This window comes from Mesocricetus auratus, unplaced genomic scaffold (genome assembly GCF_017639785.1).
Source record: "Mesocricetus auratus isolate SY011 unplaced genomic scaffold, BCM_Maur_2.0 Super-Scaffold_100051, whole genome shotgun sequence".
Taxonomy (NCBI): domain Eukaryota; kingdom Metazoa; phylum Chordata; class Mammalia; order Rodentia; family Cricetidae; genus Mesocricetus; species Mesocricetus auratus.
In genome coordinates this window covers 4,225,520-4,243,550 of record NW_024429228.1, presented here as the reverse complement: position 1 = coordinate 4,243,550, position 18,031 = coordinate 4,225,520, and the positions used below count along the sequence as shown (strand labels likewise).

Below are 18,031 nucleotides of genomic sequence, written 5' to 3'. Positions count from 1 at the left end.
CTGCACGTACTTTTATCATCTCAGCCACCACTAAAGTCGTAAAATAAGCTTATTTATGATGCACTATCAGCAAATGTCTGATCTGTGTGCCTATTTTATATACCTATATGTCCAGGGTGCTGTAAAACATTCTCACATAAAAGGGGGGCGGTACATGGAAAAGGTTTAGGAAGCTATTAAGTAGGGAGACACACTATCATTCCCAAAAGTAAGAAAATCAACTCCATCCTAAACCAAGATTTAAGGGTGTCTTTGTTTTAATGTTACTTTCATGAGTATTTTGCTTGTGTGTGTATATGTGCACATTGTGAGCACTGGTACCCACAGAGACCAGAAGGAAGTCACATCCGTGGAACTGGAGTTACAGATGGTTATGAGTCTCCGTGTGGATGCTGGGAACCCGTGCTCTGCAAGAACACCAATTGCTTTTACTAGTGAGCGATCTCTCTAGCCCCTATTTTTATACTTGTGAACGCCTTTAAAAAAAAAAACCAAGACAATATTTCATGCATCTGAAAATTACATAAAACCCAAGTCTGAGTGTGCAAACCATCTCATCTGAACACTGCATGTGTGTGTGTTGTGAATGCCACTTTCACACCACAATTGTAAAGTGGGTGGCTGTGGCATTTCGTAGGCTGGAAAGTCAAAAGTTCTTGCTCTCTGGCCTACGCAAAGAAAGTTCTGTCTGTCCCCACCATGGACCCCAGGCTGGAGGAAAGAGTCTAGCAGTTCCCACACTGGCTGCACAATACAATCACCTGTTGAGTTCCCCAAACAAATCAGTGCCAGGTCCCCACCCTCAATAGTTCTGGAGCGAATTGGTTTGGGGTGGAGGTGCTTTTAAAACTTCCTGGTAATTCCAACAAGAGTTGGAGCTGAAAGCCACTGGATCGGCGATGACTCCATGGGGTCCTGAATTTCTCCAGCGTTAGGCAAGATAGTCACCTAGCTGTGTCTGCTCGGAGCTCAGTAGACTGCAGCTTTTCTTTAGAGCTGTGTCTGCTCGGAGCTCAGTAGACTGCAGCTTTTCTTTAGAGCTGTGTCTGCTCGGAGCTCAGTAGACTGCAGCTTTTCTTTAGAGGCAGCCGGGCAGTTACTGAGGCTGGAGGAAAGGGAGGAAATTGCTTCTCTCCGTGGCGTTATTTACAAAGCTCAGTTTTTTAGCTTCTCTCTGCCCTTGAACTGGTAGTTTGGACATGTCCCCGGGCTTCTTGGCACTGTGCACACGTGTTAGGCAGGCCCCCATGGGCAGCATAGCACACACCTTTCCAGGAATCCCTACTGGGTCGCTTTTCAGGATACACCCGAGAGACCACCCTCATTCTGCCTTTGCAGTATGCCTCATCTAATTATTGGTGGTCTCGCAGGGAAGGGGGAAAAGACAACTTTACCAGAGTCCCGCTCTCAGCTGGCTCTGTCAGCACCATTGGCACAGGATGGCTCTGGGGCTGCCAGGCTGCTCTGAGCTATTATTGTGCCTGGCTCCGTCTCAGCACGACCCAACACAGACAATACAGCACACAGAGAGCATGAGGGATGAGCAGTAAATACGAGGCCTTGGATTTTTTTTTAATCTTGTCAGTTTTTCCCCTGATTTGTGTCCTTTATCCTAGCCCTTCTGCTATATAAGCTTCTCAAAGCTAATGCCCATAACGCCACCACCCGCTGGTAGCAGCAGGCTGCTGGGCCACTGTGCGTTCTCATTGCGGTTATTTACAATGCCTGCCATTATTCAGCGACTGTGCATGTTAACCCAGTGGCATAAGGTTGCTCCAACACCTTCCCCTCTGGTTTCTCTGCACTCTGGGGGCCAAGAGCAATGACAAGCGTGCTGTCCTCCAGACTCTAACTGCCTGGCTCCGACGGCACACATCACATCCTGCCAGAGATGGAACAGCCCCTGCTGAAAAAGAAGGAATGCTGGGTAATTATGGAACTCAGAGGGTGCTTGACACCTCTGCCACCACTTTAAGAAAGTTAAAAATATTTCTCAGATGTATTTCTTTGCTTTTGTGGATTCCAGTCTTCCATCCCCCTTTGGCTTATTAAGAGCTCATGTGATGAGACCAATGGTGGACTGCGGTCAAGCTCTACAATGAACGCTAGCTAGTTGCTGTGGCTGCTGGGAATGACTCCCAGCAGAGGCCACACAGCTGCTGGGAAGTGAAAGGCGGCCCTGCAATTTTGCTCCTTTGAAACACCTTCCCAGAACAAGTTATGTTTTTACACCCATGTGGCTTTGGTTGCTTGACGCAGTAACTTATGGATCCCCACATTTACAAACTGTTGCTACTTTGGTTATTGTGAAGCCCCCTAGCTCAACATACAGAGGGGATGAAATAGCAACTGTCTCAGAATGAGTTGTCCCTTAGCACAGGTGCTTTACAGACAGCGGTGGAATCAGCTGGGGGCTGAGGCGCAGCGGCTCACATGAGCTGTTCCTATGTGGAATGCACATAGGCTCAGAACTGTTGTGTTTAACTATGGAAATGTGGCTTTGCAGAGGACTTGAAAACAGAAATCCCAGTGGCCACAGAGGAGCACAGGGAGAGAGAGCTGGCTGCTCTTGGCATGCCAGGGTCTGCAGAGAGGAAGCCAGGGGTCTGGGTCTCCTTAAGAGGAATGCAGCCTTGCAAACACTTTCAAATCAGCGAATACCCTCTGTATACTGAAAACCGTATTTGTCACGACTCTTATTAGTAACTTGTGAAATCATGTGGGCGTGTTTGGGGTTGCGGCAGATCCCAAGGTGACAAAAGGAAAAGGTGTGTCTCCCATGTTGTCAATATCCAAATGTGGGCTCCCAGCACTGTCCCTGTGGTGATGTCACAGATACACACCAGCTGGGTCTACGAGAACGGTACAGCCTCTCCAAGAATGTTTGCAGAGCCTTACAGGATGTCAGGGGACGGCCACCCACTCACCTCACATGGGAACATGTGTACGGCCAGAGAAATTGCATAAAAGATTGAGACGACTACAATTAACAAATAGACTCCAAATGTACCTGAGCTAGGTAGACCATGTGGGAACGTAGCTCATAGCTTTGACTCACAGGGCCCCCGAGGTCCTACCAAATTTGCCACAGCAAAGCAAGAAGGGGGAAAGACTTACAAGAATTCTAGAACCCTCCAGGAACCCACTTTGTTCCCATATGTTGTGCAGCCTATCTCTTCTATCGCTCCTTCAGAAGAACTGTGCTGAGTCTTAAGCTATATTGGACACACACGAATATGTAGCAAGATGATATCTGCAGATTCGGCTATACTTTATTCCGTATCATGTTACAGAAAACAACAATGACAGCTGACAAACCATTACATCCTTCATAATACAGACAAATTACAATTGGCAACACATATGCAACATGTAGTATTCCATTCTCCTTGCTATGTGTCATGTTGAAGCATAATGAGTCTCAGAGGTACTAACCCCGTTAAAACACACACATCTCAGTGTGTAATATAAACAAGAGGGGGCAAAGAAACAAAAGGAAACAAGAAAAAATGTGAAAGTCCACTCACGAACAAAGAACATAGATTTCATATGTGCCTCTATTATATGCTGCCGTGAGAAGGGGCAGTGAGAATGGGAAACTGCTTATGTCATTGGAGATTTAAAAATGTTCAGCTTGGTATACGAGGAAACGGAAGACTAATATAGTTTCCTCTGTGTACAAGCCAGGAACCGAGAAGGAAGTTATACACAATTATGCAGCATATTTCTATGTATAGGGGTAGGCAATGGTCTACCCCAGTATGTACAACCTAGACATCCTCTTATATAATAGAAGATTACAAACCAGTAATATTCACAGATGGGCGTCTGCCATGGGCACATACACAGGGGACTGATTACAGTGGCTGTCTTATGCACACAGAGGAAAGGGTACCAGGAGGTCTGGTTTTCCTACATTCCCACAGGCTCCCTTGGAAACTTTTCTAGTCACTTGAGAGCTAGAAACGAATTCTCACCCTTGCATGGTGGGTAGACAGCTGGCCCTGCCTTATACCTCTAATTTTTTGCCTACTACAGCAAACACATTTTTGCATCCTATGTATCTTGTATTTCTTAACTAGTTAAACTGTTCCCCTTAAGAAGATGGAAACTAAGTCCCATACTTCCTTTCCAAATACTGTATGCAGTGAGGTTGAATTGATACAATCACCATGCCAAGGTGTTCCTGCTATTCTTACCAGCTGTCCAAATTCAAACTATTCCTTCATAGAAAAATAATCTCACCAAGCATTCCAGTGCTTTTTCAATAGTATACTAACGCGTTAATGCACGCAGTGTGTACTGATTTTCATGACGCCCTCAGAGAGGGCGGGAGAGAAAGGCAGGGGAGGGGCATATGACTGTGTTAGGCTGGGGTTGGGCAGACACTTCAGATTTCCTTCCTTGATGACAAGGGCCGGAAACCGAAACCCTTCTCACCAGAGAGGTGGGCCTGACGAGGCAGACCCCACACCGAGCAGTGCTGTGTCTCACTTCCCAGAAGCTGTCTAGACAAGGGCACGGATCTCTAGCTGCCTTTATATTCTTACTCGAAACCTTTCAACATGATCATGGAGCTCCTGACTTATACTTAGTGAAATATAAACATGATGTGCTCCCCTCCCCAGATGAATGGAGGATTCAAGCAAATCACAGGGAAGACTGTTTTTTAATTACACATAAAGTTTTCTCCCCACTTAAAGAACTCCCAATTTAATTATACTTTAAGTCAAAATACCTGCAAAGACTTCCCATGGAAGGGATGTATGAAAGGGAACTGAATATCATTCCCAGGCAGCCAACAGTAAACACTGTCCCCTTGCGTGACACATGGGCCTTCCTTCAAACCATTCAGGAAGCAATTCCTCTCTCAGTGTCTGCAAGATTGCAGCTACTGCACCCTCTGGATAGACTAGAGGGTGGGTTATGCCTATGACTCAGAGACAATGCCTTTGAAATCTAGGAGCCAGACTCTGCTTCCAGGGACACGCCGGGCTTGACTACAAAGAAGCCTATCCCTCATTTGAGAATCAGAAAGCCCTTGTCAAACTGGATCACAATTCCTTGTCTTGATCCTAAAACTGTGTGACATATTTCACGCTCATAGTTTCTCCTCTTTTCTCTGGGGTAGTAAAACATAGAACAATGGGCACAGATGCGTTTCCATGGGGATTTGTGTCAGGAGGTGCAAAGGGCATGCTTTATGTGAAGTTCCGAACTGCTCCTTGGGCCAGGCTTTACTGGGGTTCTCTAGTGAAGCTCCCTGTGGAAGAGGCCAGCACTGGGCAGCTCCCATCAGATCAGGATGCAGTGTATGCTAGAGTCCTCTCTCCTAGTAACTCAGACCTGCCTTCATCTGCCAAGGTCCCCAAGCTCCTTAAAACAAGGGAAGCCAGGTCTTTTTTTGCCATTTCTATTTTGAAAGCAAAATTCCCACATTGCTTTTGAAGAACTGAATTCGGACAGTTATTGCAGGAGACTGGTTGAAAATCTGGCACCCAGTGATGCCTTCTGAAGGGCTTGGAATGTTTCTGAACAATCTAATTCAGAGGTGCTTTGTTGTAAGTTAGCAATTTTTAACTCTAGATAATTTTCAAATTTGCTTTTTAAGCATTAATTGGTCAAGATGGCTTCCAAGACTCACCCTGTCAGATTTTTTTTTAAATTTGCACCCAAGTTTTAAGAAAGATATTCCTCACTAATTTCTCCAGTTTAAAAAGAAACACACACACAGAACATAACAGAGCTGATGAAAAAAATAAGATGGTGACAAGACTCAGAACACATGTAAAAAGTTGCTTTGTTTTCTACAGGTTAAAAAAAAAGCCAGCCTTCATCTTTGTCTTCGTTCTTGGTGCTTGTTTCTCTACCCACAAGATGCTCAGAAACAGCCAGGCTATTGGAAATGCCAAGAAGATTCTGGTTTCCTATAAATGTGGGGACATTTCCAAAAAAAGAAAACCCCATATTTCCAAAAGTCCTCGAAGGTAAGCAACAGGTTGGGCTCACTGTCTGGGCCCATGCAGTCTAGTCAGTCAGAAAACACGGGGTTTGTTTTAGCAATAAGGATGTCCTTCCTGGTGGTTGCAGAATGTGCTCTACTCTCAAAGAAAACACACATTGTTTCATGCCACTGTGTGGCTTTCAAGTGCAGACATTACTGAGGAAGTGTGAACACCAAATGTGTTGTCTTAATGTATTTAAGACATGGCTGGTGAAAGCGTGAAAACCTTCACAGAGACACTGCGCAGCAGAGGGAAGTCAGAGTCAAACACAAATGACTGAAAAGAATACATGCCATGTATCAGTAAGCAAAGCTTAATCTTCACATAGCTCTTGGAAATCACAAGGTATCCAAATGCGTGCAAGGTTTTAAATAAATTGCAGAGAAAACAGGGTCTTGCCAGCTTCAATTTTCTTGTAAGTGAAATCCACCACGGGGGGCACAGGGGAACTGATCCAGGAGCCCCGCACTGTTGGCCACTTCATTAGTGTTTTTTTTACTTTTTTATTTTTTCTTTTTCTTCCCAAAATGATGACAACTTAATCCTGGAAGAAGGAAAAGAGAAACTTGTTACATTAAGAAAAAAAAACTTACATCATTCATTTTTACTGAATTACTTGAGACATTAAAATTGGTCAGGCCAAACTGAGCCCACCGCTGCTCTCCACAGCTCATAGATCAGAAGTAGAACAATGAAAACATTTCTTAAATATGATAAACAAACGTTCTGACTATATTTTCTTCCCTTGAAATACTGTAGCTCCATGAATTTAAATGGGATAAATTCCTTTTGGACTATTTAGCGAAAAATACATCCAGCTAAATTCCTTCCCTCACCCATTAGAGGCAATGCTGGTCTTAACTGAGTGCCCAGAGCACCGGAACATTAGAAGGACAGATCATCATGTTTGTTTGTATGAAAGCTAAAGAGAAAAAGTGGATCACACCCACTCCTTTAAAAACCAGCCACGCAATTCCTTGGTTGCATGAGATTCACCAGAATGAAGCTGGCCAGCGTGCCTCCCCGCCCCCCTTCCCAACACCCTGAACAAGCCTTCATGCTTCCAAAGACACCTGATTGAAAGTGGGAACCCACTGTAGGCGAGGGCATCAGTGAGAATGAAGGAACTTTCCTTTCCATACTTTAAATAAAGCTCATATTCGTCTTTGTTGAACCCCTGGGTGGGAAAAGGAATATCCAGTTTTGTAAAGTGTGGGACTCCCCAAGTTCAAGTCCCACAGTTGAAGGAGTTGATGTTTCCGATCTACTTCATCTCAGAACCCATTTGTCAACTCGGCTGACAAGTTTGTTCCTGGCCACTGCCTAGCCAGGCCTGCCCATTACCATCTACAGGAACATCCTGTCATCCTGCTGGACACAGGAGAAATGGTGGCCCAAAACTGCCCCCACAGGTTTGACTATGCCGGAGACCTTACACACTCGCCCTGATGCTGCTCCCACAGCCTGGCAGTGGACTAGCAGCAAATGAACCAAGAGCGCACACATGAGAACAGTGCCGGTCCTACCCTCTACTGGTCTTCACTTACTCTGATGAAGTTTTAGAATTCTACCCTCACCTTCAGTTTTATTTTTTTAATGGAGGTGAAATGCATAATTCATATACCACAAAACAAACCACTTCAAGGTGCATAACTGGGTGGTACTTAGTCCAATCACAATCTGTACAGTCATGATCTCTATGCAGTTTCAAACATTTCAGCACTTTCCAAGGAGACTCGACAGCATTTACGTCAGTCATTCTCATGGTTCCTTGCCCTACCCACAGACTAGCGCCAATGCTCTTCCTGTCTTTATGATGTTACCTATTCTGAATAGTTCATCTAAGAGGAGTCAGACAATGTGGGACCTGTTGCATTTGGCACCTTTCAATGAGCATAATGTTTTTAAGGCTCACCATGTTGTAATATGTAACAGTACTTCATTATCTTATAAAATGTTTGAGGAATGCCTCATTATATGGTTATATCACATGGGCCTTACCCATCAGTTAATATATGCTTGAATTGTATTATCCTGTGGCTTCTGTAAATAAAGTCACTATCAATACCGGTGTGGCAAGTGTTTGTTCTAATACCTGATTTGAATCTCCTGGTTATACAGCAGCAGGTGTGATTCCTGGGTCAAGTAGGAATTTCACCTGTACAGTTTTGGGGAACCGACAAAACTTTTCATAGTGAGGCCCTGTTTAGCTCCTTACTTACAATGAAGAAGTGCTTAAATTTCACCATACCCTTGTCAACACTAGTTTGTTTACTCTTTATTTTACGTTGTAGTTATTATATTATGGCAAACTGACTTACTGCTATTAATTTTCCTTTTCCTAATCGTTAGTGGCATTGAACACATTTTTAGCGAGCTTACTTGCCACATGGAAATGTTTCTTCAGAGAAATATCTACTTGAGTCTTTTCCTCACCTTATAATTTATTCTGCTTCTGCTGCTGAGTTGCAGCTCTTCATACACTTGGGACAATAAATTTTCATCAAATATACAACTTGAAAATAACTTTCTGCTATGGATTGCCAGTAACAACATCCTCTGGATTTTAATGGAGTTCAATTTACATATTTTTATTTCATTACTTATACTTCTGGTGTCACATTTAAAAAAGCACAACAAAATCTAAAGATTAGATCATATGTTTTCTTCTATGATTTCCTATAGTTTGGGTTTTTTCATTCATTTCATGCATTTTGGGTATGGTATGAAGGAGGGATCACTTTCTATTCTTGAGAGTTCTCTGTCATTTTATTGCATGGGAGGCAAATCGATGCCTCCCGTCATGTTTCTGGAGAAATCTTGGTCTGGACAGATACCACACATAAGCCCTTTGCTCTCTCCAAATCTTAACTTATCCATTGGCATTTTGAATGTTTACTGTTCTGAGTAGCATTCTCTAGCTACAGGAATTCACCCCTCACCTCCACCCAAAGACAGCTTTATTAAGTCTTTTCTAGAAGTCACAACCGTAGCACAAGCAATAACAGTCCCTAGAGGCCCACCTCTTGCAGAGAAACAGAGAAAATGTACTTTGCTCCATTTGCATTGTTATGAAAACACACATTCTGAGCTATGGATGAAAATCCTTTCTGAGGTCCTTGAGATCAAGGAGAGAACACTTGTCCCTACACTATTTCCACAACACTTTCTATTTCAAGCGTCCTTTTCCAGTCCAATTTTGACCTTTTTATTAAGCAAATATCAGAGATGTCCATTTTATTCCATAGAGCTTAAAAAGAACAAGATTCCAACTCCTCCAGGTAGATTATCCTTCCCTCCATCCAGAAGAGCTGTGTATGTTTGCTGCTGTTGTCAACAAATGCTTGTCCAGGCATGAGACTCTTGGTTCTCCCCAAATGATACAGTCTTTGCTTGGTTCTCCTTCTTCTTGCCAGGAATGGCAGGCAGGTTTTATTCTTTGGTATAGGAAAAACATATTTTTTATTTCACTATATTATATTCAAAAAGAATATTTTGATTTCCAATATATGTGACTTCACATAACAATAAGCTATGCTGACACCATACACTTTCCTATCCTCTCGAGTTCATTAAAGATGTTTTCTACAAACTGATATTTGATCTTGCATTTTCCAGATTCTGACTGCAATCCATAGGAGAATCATATATACCTAAGCTACGGTGTAGCAGAATTAGAAAGGACCAATACACACTAGCAGTAACTGGCTAGTAAGTGGTGAGTGTGGTGGTTATGGCAAGTCCGTTCCTTAGCTTTGGGGTCTGATGTTTAGTGGAAGAAACTGAGAATAAGAAAATAGAGGGTGGGCCAGTGACGGCATGCCTCCCATCCCTGTGACATGACTCTGAACAGCTCATAGGGCACCATCTTCCCTGCCTGATGCTTCTAGAGGGTACCATCTTCCCTGCCTGATGCTTCTACAGGGTACCATCTTTCCTGCCTGATGCTTCTATAGAGCACAGGATACTCATATTCTCACCTTGGGCATCGATAGCTTAAAGTTTTACTGAAAGCACATAAAACATTGTTAGAAATCTTTCAGGGCAATCAGTGTCTCATGAGTGGGGATTTAGGCTAAAGCAATGAAGATATATTTTGACAGGGAAGCAAAACATGATGCAAATGTAAATCTCCCTCCTATATTTGATTGTCAACTAAAATACATCACACGCACAATATGGATAAATATGATACCAGTGAATACAAACTTTAAGCTGAATGGTCCATGTGCACAGCCACTCCTAGGTATACAAATCATAAGGCAGGTGGGTGCCATTTTTATCTAGTTTTCGTTTTCACAATGAACTTTCTCTAAAATGAATGTTATAAAGAAGAAATTGGATTCGATTGATAAAATCCTTATTCAGAAGTATCTACATAGAGCTTCTCAGCTATAAATATTAATTAATTGGATCACTGGTACCCATAATGCAACTTTGTTCTGACCCATGTGCCCTATGAACTAGATATTTTTTGGATTCAATTTTCTTAAAACCAACTGTCAGCATCATGTGATAGAGGAGATGAGAAATGAAAATGAGGCGTCCTGCTGTGCAGGCGGGTGACCTGTGGGAGAGAGTCTGCCTGGTAGGATTTCTACACCAACCATCAGACACAGACCAATTGATTAGATCATCTCATACCCGCCGCCAACTAGGCTCAAGAGACTAATTAGAGAGAGTACTGCCTGCGCCGGCACCCCATTGACACCTAATTTGCTCAGCCAAAGCCTTTGGGGAAAATGTATTATCTCTGCAGCTGCACTTCATGCATTTCTGATTTGAGGCATAAGCAAGGAGTGCTCCATCACTCTTTTGAGCAAGCTGAATGTAGAAGCCCTCAAGTGCTAAATGCAAGCAAACAGACTCAAATTAAAAACAGGCCAGGCTCTTTCTAATTCCCTCTATGCTCCCTGATAAATCTTTGTGTGTACAGACACACGCCACTACACACATGCATGCCGTTTACACGCCGGAGGGAGAGCAGAATTGAGGCCCCTGATCAGGGCGTTCCCACATGATCGGGTGGCCTGTGTTTCACACTGGCCTGTTTACCCTGTCCAAGATTTTGGTGTTTACTTTTGTTGTGGGCTCTGTGGGCCGCACCCCTCCACCCTTGTCTGCTCACTGTCCGTCCTCAAAGTATTCTTTTCTCTTCAGGAAGACTTTTTGCAAAACACTTCCCTCTAAGCCTTAGCAGAGAAAAATGATTATTCTGATTCAAAATTCAAACAACTGTATGCTTTCCTTTAACAACGTAAGTTAGGACAGGATGCTGCCAAGTTGCAGGTGTGGCTGAGGGGCTCCTGAAGAAGTCACTACTTAACTGAGAAGAAACACCAACAAGGAAGCTGCCTCATACAGCAGATCCAATCTAGGATTTACCAGACAACTAAGTTCTCTTTCAGCAATGGAATATCACTCAATTGAGTTTAGTTTTATCTGCTTCCTAGTTAAACTAAAACTAATGTTAAATTCCCTCTTAGATGGAGAGACCCAAGTAGAGACACACAGAGGGCATTTAAAGATAAGTACTTAATTACATGCTTGGAAAAAGGAAATAAAACAACCCGGATAATACGGAAAAACTGAGGTTGCTTTGTGCCAAATCTAGACACATGGAGCAATGGGCATCCATGATGGACAAAAGAGGATGACCAAAGCAAAAGGGGCCACACAGTGTCGCAGTTTCCTTGGCAGACTCGCTGGACTCTGCCTTCCCACACGCCGCTGCATGAATTAATCTTCCTATACGCTCTGAAAATTGCAGTAACTGTGAATTCTCTATGTTCATTTACTTACTAACTACTCAATGACTAATTTCTAAGATACTGCTTAACCTGCATGGCTTTTAAGCCAGGATTTAAAATTGGACTTCTCTGGGTTCCCTGTCAGGGGAGTCTTGTGGCCACCATACTGTTTTTCTAAGGGTATAGAGAGAAGGGTTTGAAAGCATTTAGGTTAGAGCCTTTACTAGGCTTATTCTGGTTTTATAAGAAGAAAGTTCAGTCTTTCCCCTGATCTTCGTGTCTACAAGATTTCACATGAAAAGTGCCGGGGAAGGCCCAGCAGCTGATCTCTAAGGTTCTGTTTGTGCAAATTGTTTAAAGGACTTAGAAAAACAAAGTAAATCTTTGTACCCAATTTTTCTTCAAGCACAATTGCTACTGCACAGAATTAAATGTACAAATAAGACAAATAATTGCTAAGTGGCCAGGGTAAGCCTGGATATGACTCTCTCTCTCTCTCTCTCTCTCTCTCTCTCTCTCTCTCTCTCTCTCTCACACACACACACACAAATACAATCTCATTGGTGTACATGGACATGTCACAAGGACAGCTTTTACTCTGAACATATCAGTGTTGGATTCAATTCAGAAAATCGCTATGGTTCTGAGTGAGTTCATGTTATGATTTAGCCAGAAATACAGGTTTTCTTTTAGAACATCTGAAAACAGTGTTTCTCTGTTTCTCTAGCCCTTTAGGGGGTCGGGAGAGAGTGTAAAACAGACGGAAGTGGGAACTTAGTTAACCTACCTCAGTAGCTTAGCTCTGGGTTGTGATAATCATGATTTCTCCCTCCAGAAGAGAACACATCTTTGAGACCAGCAAGATACTATTAATTAAAATGAATACAGAGAAAGACAGGCTTTGTTTCAAGCTTACCAGAAGGTCCATCATTCAAAATAGCCCAAATCCTTTAAGTTGAAAGCTGTTTGGTAACACCCATATGGACGCACAATTCACTAATTGCAGCAACTTTGCACATTTTAAGCTTTTGTGCCAAAGTAGTGATTTTAATTAGAAAAACTTCAGGCGAAGCTGTAAGTCTGACATCTCAAAACAGAGCATTTCTCAAATGAGGAGATGGGTTTAACATATCATTTTAATAATCATCATTATCAACAAACATTTATTGAAGTCCTCATTAAAGGCTAGGCATTATATGATGTATAATTAGTACTGATTGAAAAGACTGTGCTATTTTAATGGCGTGACTATTTATTAAATCAAGTTTATGCAAATGTCAAACTCTGGTCATACTTGAGACACATACAGACAAAAGGCTGGCAGTGTTGGGATGGCTGCCCACTTTAGTGAGTGCCGGGAGGGCACAGAGAAACTCTTGATGAGATCGCCTCAGAGCCAAGACACAATTCATGTCTTAAACACACATAGTTATAAAAATAAATATCATATATACATTAAAGAATATTGTGTTGATATAAAATGTAAAGTATACAAAACCATGTGAGGCCTAAAATAGGTACCAGAACCATTTTAATGGCAAAGTCAATAGAGAAGTCGACACCAAAGGTGGCTCATTCTTCTCCAGGGTTTCTTATTGAAGCTTTCTTATTTGCTTCAGCATATGTTTACAAGTGACTGGCTCCTGCGTGAGTGTAAGTTAATTAAATAGGATTCTGGTTCTTTAACCCTCCTTACACATTACAGACCTATTAAGACATACTTAAAACAATTAAATGCTACATCGTGGAATTAAGCAATGTGAGCATTTTTCACAACTTACATCGGGCACACACACAAATCCCATAAGACTGTCAGACAAGCACAAAGGTTCACATCGAATTTTAATTAAAATATTTGAGAGGAGGTTTGGCTCCATTTTGGGTAAACCCATTAATTTTTAAAGTGTTCATACAGCATTAGTGTCCAAAATGTTTTCATGCTTAGGGTTTTGAATTTAGTATGTATAAGCACCTGTAATTTGGAACCCACTTGATGAACTATTATATTTGGTAAAACTTGTAAAGCTAAAACTAATTCCTGTAACTAATGCAGATAACATATAATTGGTCAGTAGAGAATGGTGTCAGTATACCAGGATGATGGGGGATTTTCCTAATTCTGTACTTGGGAAGCATGAAGTAACAACGGCCATGTGCGTATTACATAAGTACAGCTGCATCCCAGCCAAAGAGGCACATAGTATTGTACATACAGCCCTCCTACCCCACATGCTTCCTTTCTCTTTGCTTTGGCCAGAGGCTCTGTCTTGGGATGAACGGTTAATTGTACCATTTGCCTGGGTCCTCTGGCATTCCCCTCTTTCATACCAATTTTGGTACCTCAACCTTTACTTCAAGCATCTTCCACTTATAAACTGTGTCTCTCTTTAGTCCCTGTGTGAGTGAGCATTGTGTTGTCAAGTTGTGGAAATCACCCCCCATAGGCCCTACGAATTTGACTGCAGAATTTTCCTTAACACCTAGAAACATGAATATCACACTGTTCTATGTTTGTATTCTCATGGGAACACACTCCGACACTGTCACAAAACGCTTTATACCACGTTTTCCCCCAACGATGATATGTCTGCAGAGATGAAGGCTGGTCCCCTGCTCAGGGCTGTGGACGTCGGACAGGTTGCTAAGCTTGCTGGCTCTGCACCATGGGACTACTTTACAACAGCAGCAGTCAACACTCCCTCCAACCAAGGCAGATTGCTGAATGCTGACATGTGGAAGCTCCAGCCATGAACTGTAAAACCTTCCTGTATTCACTCCCCACAGAGTCACAAGCTGTTAGGTCTAATTGTTCAAGTGTTTTAATATTGTGTACATTGAGTTGCTATGGCTTTATGATATTTGGGATGAACTATAAAATATGAATTTCAGAATGTACATATTGGTGTGGGAAGTAGAGACCAGCATTTGTGGCGTTTTTCTCCTATTCAAAGTGTTTGTCCTTTTATTCTAGGGAAAGAATCTGAAGCAAAGACCATGACCCAGGGAAGAAAAGGCTCAGAAACTTGATTTTTAAAAAAAGTTCTTTCCCTTTAGTCACCGGCTCCAGGCCTTCTCGAATGTTGCCTGCAGGAAGCCCATTACAGATTTAAATACTGAGAGCAGTGACAACAGGACATCTCTCCAGGAACTTGAGAGACACATCTCTCTAGGAACTTGAAAGACAAGGAGTCCCAGCTTGCCTGGATGGAGGCGGAGCCTACGAAGGGAGGTTTCCTTTTAAAACTGCAGCAAGTCAGAATGAGCAACAGGGTTAATGTGTGGTGGCCTCCAAGTTTATCAGACAAAGAGAGATGGCAAGATTGGTACTTTATTACATGAAAATGGGAAATATACTGGTGTCTCCACCTAAAAACTCGAGCCAAAAATGCGAAAGAAAAGATACAAAACAGGAAGTAGCCCAGCCAGCCTTCGTCCATCTCAACTCCCCAGATGTAACTGAGAGTTTTCACTATTTCCTTAGAAGAGATCCATCCTTGACTCTGTTTTTGGAGTCATCTCTTTTTATTGGGTTGTAAATGAGTCACATTCTGTTCCAGGCTGTTGAAGTCACGGCCATTAACATACGCCTCATGACAGTTCCATAGATGCACTTTCCATAGACCCATCTACTGGAGTTCATCATGTCTGTACCATGTGCTACACAGACATTAGGGGCACCACCCTTAGCTGGCAAGAAGTGCAAATTAGCACAGATCATGTTAGGGGGAGGAGGCTGCTGAGGGCAATGGTCAGGGAGTGCCGCCACCCGACTGCTGCTAAAAGTAACTGAGGAAACACTTATTAAGTGTCTGTCCTAGGGTTTCTATTGCTGTGAAAAGACAGCATGACCATGGCAACTCTTATATAGGAAAACATTCAGTTGGAGCTGGCTTACAAATCAGAGGGTTAGTTCATTATCTCATGGCGGGAAGCAAGCGAGCCTGCAGGCAGACATGGTGCTGGAGAAGGAGCTGAGAGTTCTTACATCCTGACTCACAACAGGAAGTGGTCTGTCTCACTGGGTGTGGCTTGAGCAACTTATGAGACCTCAAAGCCCATCTCCACAGTGACACACTTCCTCCAACCGGGCCACGCCTACTCTAACAGGACCACACCCACTAGTAGTATCATTCCTTTTGGGGGCCATTTTCTTTCAAGCAAGCCACAGCATCTGTTTTTCATGACTAAAACAAATTGTCATATCACTTTGTATTCCTCCTGCCCCACCATTCAAAATCCTGGGACTGCAAACAGGAAGCACCATGCCCTGCCCTGGGCACCTATTTTTACGTGCAATGGAGTTTTAAAGTGTAAAGGGGCAGAATAATGAATGCCAGGGCTTGCTATTAGTGGAAAGTGCCAACAGTGATCAGAAACACATACAGACACTTGAGCTGCCTGGACAGAGTGGAAGCCCACATTTCCAGAAACCTTGCAAGCTGGTTATTACGTTCTTCCCTTCACATCATGCTATGAGTCACAGTTGAGCAAGACCAAAAAGACTCCTTTTTTTTTTTTTTCCAAACTGTCAAACATGTGTCAGAGCTGTATGGTACGTAAAGAGCCTTTGAGTTTGACTCGGACAAGGACTGTCCCCATATCAAGGCAGGCTGTGTAAGTGTTATTCTAGAACTTGCCAACATGCAAAGAAGATGGCATGGGCCACATGGAGACCAGTGCTGCCTGACGAAGTCTCAGCACTGGGACTTCATGGCTCACACGTCTCCAGCACCCTCTTACTTTCACTGTTAGTGATTCTCATTCCTATGCCTTTCCCTGTGGGAATTCTATGTGGGCTTTGAACGACCACAATCTATACAATGGCAACCTCTTTAAACAAATAACTTTTTGGTAAAAAAAAAAATCCTTGCCACTGTGGAATCATAAGCATGATAATTCTGCCTACTCCCATAGAAGTTAACACCAAGTTGCTAGAAAATTTAGATAAGTAACATATGCTTGGTAAACAAGGTACATTTGATAATCACAATTTATAAATTCCTAAGGCCTACTCAGGTCCACATTAATATTTGTCTAGCCTTGTCTTTGCTCACTTTTAAGCTTTTGGATAAAGTAAGTCATACAACTACAATATTCTATTATAGAGTGTCTAGTCCCCCAAGAAAGTCCTTTCCCAAGATCAGGCATTTAGACAAAAGTCCCCATTGCCCCAGGGGCTTGAAACATGTTCCTGTTTGCTAAAAACGTACATTCTTACATCTGGGAAGAGGAGCTTGTGGCCCTTCATTAATATATGACTATTCTCTACTAACTTGTCAAGGCCAATGATAGCTTCCCCAAGCCCTGATCTCAAGCTGAACCCCAGCTCATATGCCTTTTGTCTCTCATTTAATCCTATTCACAACTACAGAGTATAAAAGGTATATTCTTTTTCCAATAAATGGGCAGCCATCCTGATTCACCATCAGATCCCATCAGTCTACTCCCCCGCCCCACACACTGACTCCTCACCTCCTCTTTAGGACCTGAACCCCACCACAGCGGGTCCCCGGCAGGATGGGAAGATGAGGTGCTTGCCATGTAGGTACCAGGACTGGCCTTGAGATCCCTAGAACTCATGTAAAATGTGTGTGGGCACAGGGGCTGCTTGTAATCCCAGTGCTTGGGAGGCAAAGACGAGGGAATACTGGATCAATCAGCCAGTCGGAGTAGCTGAAATTGGCAAGCTCTAGGTTCAGGGTGAGGCCCTGCCTCAGCAAAAACCAAGTAGGCAGCAGTTAATGAAAACATCTGCATGTGCATACATCTGTGTACCCACACATGTGGACATACCCACATACCCAGGCACACCACACATAAAAAATAAGAAAGAAAGGCGAGTCCAAACACAGTGTCTAGACAAAGAGGATGGTGCTCATCTTGCCAGCAAGGGCTACTGCAGCAGGGACGTGCTTACATGCCAGCCTGTGGATGTGGATGGAGGCAGGGAGTTGGCAGGCTGATGAGGATGGCAGAGTAGAAGCCCCTAGGGGATGCTTAGGAGTTGGGCATTTACACTCTGTGCAGTGAAGTGGTACTTTGAGCAGGGGAGTCTCATGTCCCAACCCAGGGAAAGATGTGCTCTTCATACTTCTGAAGTCCTGAGGTGCTGTTGTAAGGGCTTTAGACAACCGGTGTCCTCTTTAAGATGTCATCAAATCAGAGTGTTCAGCTGCTTTCCCAATGACTACTGCAATTGCTAAGTACCAGTGTTTACAACATTAAATGGGGAAATGTTTTATTTCACCCGGGAGAAATATCCAGTGTTAGGGATGA

The 18,031-nt window shown here is 43.0% G+C and overlaps 1 protein-coding gene across 2 annotated transcripts in view; it reads right to left on the bottom strand.

Annotated features, from left to right (window-relative positions):
• Positions 1-3,254: 3,254 nt before the first annotated feature.
• Cdk14 (cyclin dependent kinase 14) overlaps positions 3,255-18,031 on the bottom strand; it is a 535,385-nt gene continuing 520,608 nt past the window's right edge. Inside the window, exon 15 of one of the 2 annotated variants that reach the window (XM_013123504.3) lies at positions 3,255-6,549. The gene's annotated coding sequence lies outside the window, so the exon portion shown is untranslated. Of the gene's footprint in view, positions 6,550-8,545; positions 9,443-18,031 lie in introns of those variants that run through there. The other variant, XM_040735840.1, reaches the window with a different exon arrangement.